The sequence below is a fragment of the Corvus moneduloides genome, chromosome 1 (assembly GCF_009650955.1).
Source record: "Corvus moneduloides isolate bCorMon1 chromosome 1, bCorMon1.pri, whole genome shotgun sequence".
Lineage (NCBI taxonomy): Eukaryota > Metazoa > Chordata > Aves > Passeriformes > Corvidae > Corvus > Corvus moneduloides.
The window spans coordinates 21,762,740-21,775,543 of NC_045476.1; the positions used below are offsets into that span (position 1 = coordinate 21,762,740).

At 38.8% G+C, this 12,804-nt stretch overlaps 1 long non-coding RNA gene across 1 annotated transcript in view; it reads left to right on the plus strand.

Moving 5' to 3' along the window:
* The first annotated feature begins 243 nt into the window (after window positions 1-243).
* Window positions 244-12,804, plus strand: part of LOC116440675 — a 33,223-nt gene continuing 20,662 nt past the window's right edge. Inside the window, exon 1 of the long non-coding RNA XR_004238727.1 lies at window positions 244-414. This is a non-coding gene — a long non-coding RNA (uncharacterized LOC116440675). The remainder of the gene's footprint in view (window positions 415-12,804) is intronic.

Below are 12,804 nucleotides of genomic sequence, written 5' to 3' on the forward strand. Positions count from 1 at the left end.
TAGGTGACATTTTGTGCCTTTTAAAGAATATTTTTTGTTTGTTATTGCCTTAAGCTTGTTCAATGTGCTCTATTTACATTTGATTTTTTTTCTCATGTGTCTTCTATAATGGGGGTTCTTTCAAATAGAAAAGAGTGAGGATGCCAAAGCTTACAATAAAAGAGGGTTTGGAAACAAAGTTTTAATCCAAGGCAGACAGGTCCTCACTTTTTCCAGCACTGAATACCAAATGCCTCCTGCTTATTTCAGGGTATAAGAATCACAGTTAGTTTTTCCTCTGCCACGGGGTAATTACGATTTTGTCCTAACCTGGTGCACTGGGAGGACAGCTGGACTGCAAGCACTGGAAACCATTTAACTGGAGGGTGGCATCACTATGACGGGACTGGACAACTGGCCATGACTAAATACAAGGTATTTGCAAGCAGCTTTACTTTTGAATTTATTTGTTTTTCCTGTTACCCCTTAAAAACAGGTCTTTCCATCCAATTTCCATTGCTTTTCAGCCCTTTTTCTGTCCTTGTGTACCCTGCCAGATGAGGCAAAGTTCAGTCAGACGTGCAGGGCTGGTGCCTGCCAAGTCTTCATCAGGCTCAGCACAGGGCTCCTGCCTTGCTCTGTGGGGAGTCGAAGCATGACAGAACGGGGATGAATTCCTTGCAGCACTTCTCCCCAGCAAAACCATGCCAGAAACTTATATGTAATCCCTGATGTGAGAGAAGGGGTCTTCTCAATCATAAAACTTTTCCCAGCTTTATTCCAGGAAGCATTATGTAGTACAGCACTAGACAGAGCTCAATTTAGCAGCCTGTAATATATTTGCACTTAAGCATCTTTGCCTGAGCCCTTACACCTCTGTTCCACTGAGTGCATTTCCTTCTGCAGGAAGTTCCGTAGAATTTTGTTTGTGGTTTGTCAGTGGGGAAATTGCATGAGAGTAAAAGATTTCTCAATTCTAGGTTTGAATTACACTGTTATCCTGCTGTCTGCTGTGAAGAGTTTTTAAGTGGAGTGTTTACCATTATAGCCTCTCTATGTAAATTATTTACTATTGACAGTGGTAGCTAGTAGGGAACATTTTTGTGGGATATGGATTTATAATTACACTGTTAGTTTAAGGATTACAGCTTTTTTTTTGATGGCTTACAGAGAGTGTTTTTTGGTTTTGAAACTGTAGGAGATGTACGAGAAATCTGACCTATCATGTTATCTCTGGCTCAGGAGAGGCAATGTGGAATGAATAATAATAAAAAAAAGGCAAAGAATTATTTTCTCTAAAAGCACTTTAATCTGAATCCATGGACAGATGGCCAAAGCAAAAATCGTTGTGTTATTTTGAAAGGTTTTTGTGGCTGCCTGGAAGCTATTGTCCCTGCAGCAGGGCAGGCAGAGGAAGCTGAACAAATTCTCCTGGTGAGCTTCTCTGAGAAGTCAGCCAGATTCAATGAGGAGCCAAAGCATAATAACTTAAAAGCACAGCAGAAATACCTTCAACACATGCATTTCCCTGCCACCTTGGATTTACTGTGTATGTAGTGTATGCAATGTTCACCCAAACTCTGGGCCAGGAGTGGATAAACAGCTGCCATTCCAAAGGCACAGCTCCATGGGGTCCATGTGCAGGGTGTCTGTGGGACCTGAGCCACAGTGAAAGTTACTGAGTGAAAGGCCAGAATAAGGGGTGCTGCTGGGGTGGAGGTTTGGCACTTGGCTGAGCAGCTCTAATGCCAGGACGCCCTGCTCAGGTCCTTCACCAGAGTGTTTGTTTTGTGTTTAGCTGGCCCTGGCTATGATCAGAGAGATGTTTGCCTGGAGTGCATATCAATATGTGTAAAACCCAAATTATTCTTTTATAAAAAGTTTTGACTCTAGCCTTGTGTCTCAGTATCCAAATGAAGGCTGTGAATAAGGAAGGTCTTAGTGACAGTGGAAGAAAGATTTAAAATATACAACTCTATTAGGTCCTCCTAAATTTATTCTCTCTATTAAGTGTAATACTTCTAAATTATGGTTTTTTAATATTAATTCAGTACATTATGACAAGATGACAAAGTTCAAAATAACCTTAGAAGGACAGCTTAATACTGTCCAGCACAGGGTGGATATGCATCTTGAAACAACCACTCTGAAAGTGATTGCCTTCTAAAAGTGAAAAAAATCAGCTGTTCTCTGAATCAAAGTGCAAATCTTAATTTCTATTTTACTCCCTAACTAAAATAGCAAAGGATAATGAGTGCAAACACATTTTTTGAATTAAACAATCGCAATTTTGCTTGCTTTTGGAAACCAGTGCAACTATGAAAAGATGAATTTCAGAGCACCACAATGAAGAAAATATGAAATTGCCTCCAGGAGGAAGTCACTGTGCCAGAAATGTATTACATTAACTTACAAACAATTTGTTGTTGATTATAATGAAAATGACTGACTGTCTCTAGCCATGTTACAAGCAGGTGTAATGCAGCCACCAATGGGCAGTGACGGGCTCTGGTGCAAGAGGCACCACTCATGGCTCAGGTGAAGCTCCTGCTGGCACGCCTGCCACATGCTGATTGCTAACCTATAGCTAACCTGACTGTTAACTTTTACAGTAATTAATAATTTTCCCAGGTATGGTAAAATGGTTCTGATATATCAGAGAATCACAGAATATGCTGAGTTGGAAGGGACCCACAAGGATCACTGAGTCCAACTCAGCCCTGCACAGCACCATCCCCAAGAATCACACCATGTGCCTGAACTCTGGAGAATTCATCAGGTTTGATGCTGTGACCAGTTGCCTGGGGAGCTGTTCCAGTGTTCAACCACCTCCCGGGAAAAAAACCTTTTTCTAATATCCAACCTAAACCTCCCCTGACTTCAGGCCATTTCCACCAGTCCTATCACTGGTCACCACAGAGAAGAGATCAGTGCCTGACCCTCCTCTTCCCCTCATGAGGAAGTTGTAGATTGCCATGATGTCTCCCCTCAGTCTCCTCTTCTCCAGGTTGAACAGACCAAGTGACCTCAGTCACTCCTCACACAGCTTCCCCTCAAGGCCCTTCACCATCGTCATGCCCCTCCTTTGGACACTTTTTAATAGCTTAATATCTTTCTTATATTGCAGTGACAATGCCAGACCAAAATCTCTGACAAATTATATTTTTATGCAAATCTTACTTTTCAAGGGGACATAAAATAATGGACTTCCTCTATTTTTGTATAAATGACTAAAGTATCTGTCATCAAACTGTTGAGTAGATTTTAAGTACATCAATTTTTAATATTGTTTTTATTTTACAATGGCTTTCACAGTGAGCTGAGCAGAAAACACATATGAAATGTGTGGTTTTGTTTAAGAATTCAGATAAATTGAAAAGCCACTTTCCTAGGATACTGTCTCAGGGCAGAAAGAAATGTCGTGACTGAATTACAAACCCTTGACTGTCATTTACTGTAAAAATGTTGATACAGCAGGAACTGTAATGCTGTGAACAATTTTGTTGTAATATGAAGATTCTACTTTCCCTTTTTACATTGCTTTTTCTCCTTAAGAGCTTGTTATAAGCTTTAACTAATGCATTTGAAATAAGCCACAGTCACTTGTTCTTGCCCTCCCAGAAAGAGAATTCCACAGGCACAATGAAAACTTGCTAATCAAATCAAGATTGTGAACTGAGAAAATAGTCTTGTCACAAACATTGCCTAACTCAGTTCTGGTAAGTTTGCATCTGATTTACTGGGTTTTTACAGCATGTACTGCACTTACGGAGAGATTACTTAGTAAAAAAATGTCCCAAAAGATACCAGAGCCAAGAGGATGATAAGCAAGTTTGTGTTTATGATATGCCATGAAGCAGAAAGACAGAGTGGGTGCTGTTTTCTGGGTGAACACACAGCAATATACTCTACAGATATTATATCTACATAGTATATTGACAACAGCAGATTAAAGTGATTCCGGATCCTGGGTTGCTTTTTACGTGTAACGAGATCTGCTAAGGAACTGAGAAGATTTTCTGTGGTTCAGTGGAAAATCTCATTTGATTATTGGTGATCTAGTTTTGAGATCTCTGTTACTGCCTTGACAGCAAATTTACAAAGAATTAATTCTGTAGGGTCCTTATGCCAATAGAGCAGTTTACTACCATTATGCACAGTGCCTTTTCCTGTTGCAAGCACTATCACAGGAAAAATACTACAAGGGACAACTGTCTCTGTTGTGGAAAAAAATTCAGATTGCCTTGATGTAGAAAGTCTTTGAAGTTCTTACAGCTGATCTCAAAACCCCTGTTATGTAATACTACAGCTTGAAAACCACTGCACACAGGGTGGACAGTAATTTCTTGAAGGATGAGATAATGTTGATACTGGGATGAAACGATGGAGAAAATTGTGGCTGTGCTGATGAAATCTGGAAAACCACAGTTCATACAAACTATCTCTGCAGAGAACTGGGGATCTGCTGAGCCACTCACCAGGCTGCTGGGCAGCCTGCCTATTCTGCTGCTACTGTGGAAGTAAAGAGAGTTGAAAGTGCTCAGGGCTTTAAGACCAGAGTATTAATCAGTGAAAATGGGTGATGCAGAGAAACTTCATCTTTGCATATAATTAGCTGGCATTCAAGTTGCTGTCTCTATGGGATTAGACTCCACTGAGGCAGCTGAGCTGGGCACAGTAATTCAGCGCAGTTGCATGTGCAGATAGCAGCTCTCAGATGCTGGCTTGAGTCCTGAAAGCAGTACAACAGTGTTGGCTATAAATAATACAGCAGGGAATATGCAAGCAATGCTGTTTTCAATACTCATGTTAATCTATTACAAGTTTGCTTTGGTATCTCTCCCTGACACAGCTTTATGCTGCTTAGACTCGCCCTTCATGTGTGAGCAGTGAAGCTCATTGGTTTTTCTGTGCTCAAGCAACATGTGGCTCCAGAATCACAGCTGTGTCTGGGAGGGGAAAGAACAGATGGGCTCAAAGTGAGCATGCCATATTCAAAATTACAATTAAAATTTTATATTGCTTCTTAAGGAATACAAATCCAAAGGAAAAAAATCCTCAGTTTATTTTTGTTCAGATGATCATATAAAAATGAAGACTGGGGTATGGTCTCACTGAAAGACCCTGAAAGAAGAGTGCTGAAAATGAGCAGTAGAGATGCACAGAGAACTCTGAAATACTGCAAACACTTTTTGTCATGATAGAGACATGTTGGACAGAGAATATCCAGTCTTGGGGTTACAGTCCCACCTTGTTCATTCAGACATTGTCTGTGGACTTGCCTGTGCTTGGAGACCTGAACCCTTGAAGCAACAATCTTCTAACTCCCACAGCAGGTGATATGTGGGTGACTGAACACAGGGCTAATGAACACTTACTTTGTGCCCCTATAGTTGTGATAGTAATAAACCCTTGTTACTGTTCTCAGATTTCCGATAAATTACAAACGAGAAAGTCACAGTGATGCCAAGAGGGAGCATTTCTGCATATCTTAATTTTGTTGCCTGTTTTATGTTATGTTGTGCCTGATTTGTGGAACTCAAAGTGGGATAAGTCACAGGTGAGTGCATGCATACCTGTGTGTCCATGTGTATTAAAGTAATTCCTTGCAGTTGGTCAAAAATCCTCTGATTTCTGTAAAAAGAACATGCAGTTGCATGTACTACTGTACATTGTGGCAGTGGCATTATGTTAAAATATAACAATACTAAAAAGAAACCATGCCTTTACCTGATTTTGTGTGCAGTGCAAGAAGAGATAATGGTGACAACACATGTATGAGGTAGGCTGAAACTTGAAAGAATAAGAGTAATGCAAGTTTGTTTGATCAGGCTCATCTATTTCACTAAAATTTTCAAATTATGTTTTTTCCTTTCTCAGCCAAGTGTTGCAAATCACTTATTTCTACTCAAAAGCCTCCTTGTAGTTAATAACATCTTGTGGGAACATGTTGTCAGGGAAGTTTGACACTTGAAGAAAAGGAAAGGTGGAAGTAGGTAGGTCTCTGGATTTTCAGTCTTTCTACAAACTTGCTGGTAGCAGGGGAATGCTCCACAGATTGGAGGAAACCACTGGGTTGTACCCTGAGGCTTACAGGGTCGGTGACTCTGTGTAGGCCTCTTAATACATCTGCATAATAAGCTTTTCCTTTTTCATATTAATGTTTTGGAAAGTGTTTCTGATCTGTATTTGCATATGGACGCCAGAAGATGATGCATTAAGTCTGCAAGCTGAACTGAGCACAAACACCTGCTCAAATGAAGCAGGGAAATATTGCTGTGTCAAAGCCACAGATAATATTACATATGCAAAATTTACCTAGCAAGTTGCTGGAAAGGAGCCATCTCTTGAGTATTGCGGCAATGGGCTTAGCATTTAAGTAAACCAGGAAAATGTATGATTGACAAAGAATACATAAGAAAGTAACAGGACAGATCTTTAAAAGGACCTAAAAGCTATCTAGCACTGGGAAACAGTTATGTAATGGATTTTGTCTAAAACTAAGTTATTATTATAGTCTCATAGATCTATTTAGGAAAAAAAAAAGCAGCTTGAACGTGTAACTCCCATTGTTTCTGAGATCACCTGAAACTTAAAGATCAGGTGTATGTTATGCTGGCCTTCTGATGATATAATACATGTGAGTGCCACATTTGATTCTGCTGTATCTGGCCATTCTTAAAGAGCTATTTCTAAAGTGTGTTTTATCAGTTCCAGTACACAGCATTGCTCTAAACAGTAGTGTGGGATGACTAGACACTATGGTGTGCTGGAAATGGGATTTCCGTTATTACAGACACCAAATAAGACTTATCTGAAAAGTCTGTTTCCTGATTCTGCAAGGTTTTCATTAATAATTGCAATAAGAGATACACAGTTTTTTGTCTTCTTCACAGAGAGAAAAGAGAGTACAATGAGCATTTCTATTTTCAAAGAAAAGTTTGAAATTATCTTTAATGTTTCATTTTGGGAACTCTGCTTCAACAAGGTCTAGCTTGAGTATCTTCACAACTTTAATACCAGAGAGAGCAAGCATGTTTTGCCTTATGAGGGACCAAACCTCTCCTTTAAGTATTAGTAAAATTGCAGGATGTCAGAAAAATGTGTGGATTTGGTCTGCATCACAGATCTTGGCTCTGTAAAAACACTCTTGCTTTCAATGCCTCTTGGTTCCAAATTCAAAGCAGAAGACATCAGGATGTGGAAAAAGTCAGGCAGGTGTTATTTTCATATGTCCTTCCACTCATGACTCAGTATATTTTCTCGCACCATAAAGTTTGTGTTGTACATTATTCTTTCTTTGAGCCTGAATCTCTCCCTTTTCTGTGTGAGATATTTCACTTGGTAAAAGTGAAACTTACTTTCCAGTAAGCTTACTGGAACTAAAACTGATTTAAATTGCTGCAAAGTTCTAAGGGAAAGACACTTTCTACTGAATAACTTTTTCAGCCTTACATAACAACCATCTGAAAGTCAAAGTTGTGTCTTTTCCCAAGGACATAGTTTCAAAGCTGTTGCCTGTAATTGTTATGCAAGGAAAGGAACTAATCAGATAGATAGTGTTCATCGTTTGATTTCATACTTGTTCTACAAGCTTTAAGCACAGGAAACCTATGAGAGATTTATTTCATTGCTCACTCATATCTTTACTGCACAGCATAAAGATGAATGTCTACAAAGAGATCTTTGAATTCTTTCTTTCAATTTCCTGCAAGGAAGGATACCAGAAAGGTTTGTAGCACTCCAGGGACTTAATTTCTATATATACCTGAGGGTGACTTCTGATCAAAGATGTCTTTAAAAAATAAGGCTTGTGAAGATCCTTTGAATAAATGCAGATTTCCTCCCCCAAGGGCTGGAGAGGGGCAGGAGCAAGTCTATAGAGAGGGAACTGGACAGTATTATTGGTAGAAGTACACTGAAAAAAAAAAATCCCAAATAACCTGTTTCCTCAATGGAAAAGGGCTTTGTTTTAATAATCCAGTACAAAATTTAATAAAGCTTTGGGGAATGTCTCCATTTATAGATATTGCTGTGACAAACATCCCCAGCTAGCATGGTAATAGCTGAAGTTCGTTCTGTTTTTTAGCGTAGTGGTGTTTGCAAAGTTTCCATTGTGTTGCTTTTTAAGGGAACATCAGTCTGGGAACTGGAAGCTCCTCCTGAGCTAAGCTTCCTGGGACCATGAATTCACCCATATGCTGAGCAGTTGTCTGATTTCATAATTTGTATGTGTATATAATGCTGTCACAATAACATTCTTTTGAAATTCAGTGTGAGTACTATCCCCTTTCCTTCATGAGAAGCCAATCCATTGTCACTTGGCAGGAAGTGGCCCACTAAGAGATAATAACGCACACCTTGGTGTGTAACACACCTTGGAACAATGGTATCTTCCCCTCACTAATCTAGTTAAAGTTTCTCCTTGATAATTACTGTCCCTCCTTTATATCCTTGTAGTGTGAATAGTATAGACACATATCTTAAACTATTTATTGTCAGAAAATATTTGTGAATGGGTTTAATTTAAATACTTTTAAGTAGTCTTGATTCATAGGAGTAGTGTCATTCAGCCCTTTAGAAATACTGTAAAATTTAAGATATACCAGAATTCCATATATTGGGCACAGCTGGATTCCACTTCAAAACAAAAACACTGCATCAGCACTTCCTTCAAATACTATTTTCATTGAACCTTTGTGTGAAGAAGGCCTTTGGCATGGACATTTCATTGTTTAAATGAGTATTGAAACGAAGTGTATTAGAAGTTGCAGGTAAGTCCTGAGTCTTGAGTTTTGCTCCCATTTGCTTTGTATACAACCCAATTTTCTTCTATTTAGGATTACTCAGAAATCACCAACTGATCTCCTTGGTGTGACATGAGGCATTGCCAGATAAGATGGTGAACCTAGAAACAGATTTCTTGATCATCTCTATAAACATGATGTGACTCCTGGGGCCTATTCTGGAGTCAGCCAGCCAGCTTGTTCCAGATCCAAGGCTAGGATGGCTGCAGGGACCCTTTCCTCTGTTCAGGATGAGTGACACAGCACAAAGCTGGGCTCACAGGCACCCTGTGCAGCTGCCCAGTGCTAGAACAGATAATTTTCCACCTTTGCCTAGATGTCTTCATGTGTCAGAACCCAAAAAGGTCTTTAATATTTTGCTACAGAACCATCATTTCTCCCTTGTAACATCATCCTGTAAATGCCAGTGGCTACATCTCAGCAGAGTTCCCTCATCAGGGGATCTTCCCGCTGGTTGGAAGGAACAAGAACATTGGTCTCTATATGCACTAAAATGTCCCAAAGACAGAAATGTTTTGCCTCTCTCTGGACTACATTTCAACCAGTGGTTCTCCCCCCTCCCCATTTTTCAGCATTCTTTATGACAAGGGGTGTAAAGCAGAATGGTCTTGGAGTTCTGTGTTGGTGCTAGTCCTAAAGGACTAAAAATTTAACCTTACCTGAATATCTTTTTAAAATTAAGTTTCTTGTAACACATTGAAATGTTCCAGCTGTTTCACTGTTTTGGGATGTGTATCTGGTGAAAACCCTTGGGTTACAGAGGGCTGCAGAGACATGCAGAGGCTCCAATTTAGAAGAGAATTTAATGCATTTAGGAAGTCAATAGAGAAAGACTTCTGATTCCACTGGAGTTAGGGAGCCTGAAATGTATCCTTAAATGTACTCCAGCTTTTGAAATAAGGAATACTTCAAATTACAGAGGAGAGCTGTTAAATTGTCTTGACATATCTTCCATCTCAGGAGATTATCCCAAAGAATTATTCAAACTATTTAACAGCAGCAAGGTGCCTATGAACAGCTCTCTTTAATTTTGCTGCTTTTAAACTACTTTCCCTGATTCTCCAAATTTGCAAAATACATTTTAAGTGTCTTCCAAAGTTTTTTTAAAAAGATGCCCATTACTTTAAGTGAGAAAACTGAAATTCTCCCTGTTTGAATGACACAGAACAAACACTTGTGTTTTCCACTAGAGAAACTGTTGGGAATAATAGTGTTAACCTTCATGCCACTTGATCTTTAGAAGGAAGGTAAAGAAATATTTTACTACTGGATTTTACTAGAAAGACCTGGGTGTGAGGAATTGAAGGGTGGATGACCACAGAGCTAGAGAAGATCAGTTTGTGGAGCAGGTTCAATGGTGGTGTGATCTCCAGAAAACTTAGTGGGAGCCAATGTCGCCTTTTCGATTTACCATACATATATTTTTAGTGAGGTTTGGTTACAAAGTCATCCCTGACATGAGGATAGGTTTCCTTTATCCAAAACCTCTGATCAAAGTGATTTCAAGGATTCTATAAATTCCTCCAAATATACACAAATGCTGATGTTTTTCAATCTATAGTAAATTTTTCTTTGCCAGTTCCATAGCAAATAATGTACCCCTGTGGGTTTCATATCAACTTTTTAGTGATGTGAAAATGGAATCCACAGCCTATTTCTTTGCTTGTTGCTGAATCACCCCCACTACTTCATGTTTTCCAGAATGTCTGAAATATTTTATATTTTTAGCTTTCCTATGAATATTCTGTGTTCGTGTGCAGTGTTTAGCAATAGAGGAATTGCTCAATATATGTAATAGACATATAGTCCCAGATATACTAAAATGATTAAGCACCTTTTGTATAGGCTGGAAAGATATTTTCCTTTTTTTTTTTTTTTGAAGTGGAAGTGTGATTTGCAGTATATTTCTAATCCTTTCCTGATGTATTTTTTAACTTTTTACTCCGTATTTTGTAGTTATACATTTGGTGTTTTCCCTGCTCATGTGATTTACATCATAAGTTACACAGTAGATATCAGCTTCTTTCTCTCAGATGATTTGTCAAAGTTGTTAAGATAATTTTTTGTTTCTTATCCAGAGAGCTATCTATTTGGGGTTATCTGTTTTTTTCCCCAATATATTCTCTGTATAATATTTCACCTTATTGGAAATATTGAAGACTTTAAGATGTAGGACATATCTCTCTAAGAATCTGTTAATCTCCTTTTGGTAGAAAACAGACTTTGAACTATTCTTTATTCAACCTTCTCTACAGCAATTTTATCTAGAATATATTTCTCTTGTTTGATTATGAGGGTATCTTGTTGGTCACTGTCAAAAGCCATAATAAAGACAAGATATTTTCATGCTTCCCACTCATCCACTTAGCCAATAATTTTATCAAAGAAGGAAGTTGTGTTGAGCACATTTTTTTCAAAAATACATGTTAAATGATTCTTATTACCCTCTTGTGTTAACAGACTGATAGATTACTTTATAATTTATTCCACTATTCTTTGGGGTACTGAAGTTAGGTTGAACAGTCTCCAATTTCTTAGATAGACCTTTTTCCTCTTTGAGAAGGATTTTCTCTTTGTCCTCTTCCAGTCCTTTGGGATCTCATTGTCTTCTAAGCATATTTGGATATCAGTGCTAATACTTCTGAGACTGCTCTGGCTACTGCTGTGAGTACTCACAGGGGGACATTTTGTCAGGCCCTGCTGAGTTCATTATCTCTAACACTTAAATAATTTCCCATGTTTCTAGTTAATCTCCTTTCTCCATGTTACTGATTCCACAATGATTTTTGTATGATTTACTGAGTGCTTGCACCAGTAGGTACTTTGGTTTGAAAGAGCTGCAGTTCTCTGAGTGACTCCCCCAAAGCTCAAATGCCCATCAGAGATCCACATCTATGTCAATGACTGGAAGCTCTAGGTTAGATCCATGCCCTACTCTCCTTTGCTGTCCTGGGAAGAGAAGTGCCAAGCTCCTCTCTGACATCCACAGGTGTCTGAGGCTTCAAGAGCACTGGGCTCAGCACAGTATCTCCTTCAAATCTAATCTGTTTAATCTCTCAGAAGAGTGATGGAAGCTTTGGTTTTCCTTTAAAGCAAAATTAATCCAGTAGCCGAGCTGGCACCCAGAGGGAGAAGTCCCAGTGCCCATGCTCTCCACAGCTCTGCAGTCCCTGTCATTCTTTTATGAGGGCCAGTGTCATGCCAGGGACACTCTGGGAGTGCACAGGAGGGAGGCAGAAAGGAATGCCAGGACAAGAAGGAGCGAGCTTGTGCTGCTCTAGTGGTGTGCAGGAAAAGGAAAGGTTAAGTCTGCTCCATTTGAAGATAGAGCTCTTAAAATTTAAGAAAGTTCCTTGTGGTAGAAAACATTGGCAAATTTTGTGAAAAACTCGTTTTGCAAAGAAGTGTTACAGTGTAAAATAATGTTTTAAATAAAATAATTTTGTTATCTGGTAGCATGTAAGTACTCATTGTGTCATATTTTTCATGCCTTCTGGCATAACAAATTTAGCATTTGCTGCAAGACACATTGGCTGCTGTCACAGGAGGTAGCAAAATTGATATAAAAGAGGGACAGCATATGGCAAAAATATGACTTTGGGAAAGGACATAATGCTACAATTAATAATAAAAGAAGAAAATAATCTTTTTGTAGAGAGAAATCTAATATGTTTAAAGTGCATCCCTGGAGCAGTTTGCTGTGGTTCCACACCTGGGTGAATTCTCCTAGGTGCTGTAATCTCTCAGTATAATTTATTTTGTCAGGACTATGCCAAGCAGGAACACATAGTAGACATAACATAGAATATATAATAAGCTATATCCTTCCCCTCCCTCCAAAATCTTTTTTTTTAAATGAACTTTTGTACCAAATACTTTATTCCTTGAAAAAGAAAGCAATATATATGCTTAGGTTGGAATGTCAGACTTCTTTCTTGATGCTGCATCACAGTGAAATATTTTTTTATTTCTAGATTGGACTGGGTCTAATGGCATGTGTCAACCTCTCTGAACTTTG